This window comes from Dipodomys spectabilis, unplaced genomic scaffold (assembly GCF_019054845.1).
Source record: "Dipodomys spectabilis isolate Male_0828 unplaced genomic scaffold, ASM1905484v1 ptg000278l, whole genome shotgun sequence".
NCBI classification, from domain to species: domain Eukaryota; kingdom Metazoa; phylum Chordata; class Mammalia; order Rodentia; family Heteromyidae; genus Dipodomys; species Dipodomys spectabilis.
In genome coordinates, this window is record NW_024870955.1 from 2,209,251 (window position 1) to 2,210,367 (window position 1,117).

The window sequence follows — 1,117 nt, forward strand, 5'->3', positions numbered from 1 at the left end:
TGATTCTGTCTTAACTGTTTATCTCTCTATGATCCCTTTTAACTAATATTAGTTTTGTTCCAATAAGAAAATCTATGCTGTCAGGGTAAGATATTCTGGTTGGTCTGTTGCTACAGGGAAGAAGAATAAAGGGTCAGGTAGACATTTGTACCAGTAAGACATCATTTAGGAATTTTTAAGCTGCAGAAGTTTAGAAGTAGCTCTTAAGCAAGGCTTACTTTGAATCCATTAGCTCCACAAAGCTAACTCAGTTTATAAATAAGTACTTGAAAAACAATCACCTTTGGACCTAGCTATAAAGGCTTCAAAGTATGATCAAATTTAAAATGAAAAAGACTTAAAATAGTCATTGACAAAAAAATTGCAAATGTGAGCAATCGACCAAACAATATAAGCTTTAGAGAAGTAAGATCAATAACATTTTTAGGAACAATAAGGTTTCCTAGTTACAAACAGTCAACTAAGGATATATGCCTGTATAAAGATTGCATCAATAACTACTTAAATTTACAGGATACTACATGCTTCAGCAGGACGTTTACCCAAATTACTACAATATAGAGATTATCATGGCACTTGCACAAGGATGATATGAAAATTTGTGAAATATTCCATATTTTTCATTCTTGAGATGCAAGAAATGAAAAACAGTTATTAAAAAATTGATTACAAAAGTACAAGTCGTTATGTCGAAAAATAAACTTTACAACTTTGTGCGGGTGGAGGGGTAGAGGGAGGATTGAGTGGGGGAGCAAGGGAAGGATGGGAATGGATGGGAAGGGTAAATACAGGAGGAGGCTACAATGCTTGATAAGAAATGTACTCATTATCTTGCCCATGTAATTGTAACCCCTCTGTACAGTATTTTCACAATAAAAAATTTAAAAAGGCAAATGTAACAATATATGTAATTCATTGAACTGAAAGTTAGTTTGACATCAGTGCGTTAAATCCTCACCTTAGAATGGCCTTTACATAGCATAATCTTTACAAAACATTTGAAATTGGATAACATTGTCATTTTATCCCAAAGAAATAAAATACTATAAGGACCTAGGAAAAAAAAGGAATCTTAAACTTTTTCTGTATGGAATGCTATCTGAAATAACACATTTAT

The 1,117-nt window shown here is 32.5% G+C and overlaps 1 pseudogene; it reads left to right on the forward strand.

The window, feature by feature from the left end:
• Window positions 1-521: 521 nt before the first annotated feature.
• On the forward strand, window positions 522-621 carry LOC122126452 (annotated as a pseudogene).
• Window positions 622-1,117: the final 496 nt, after the last annotated feature.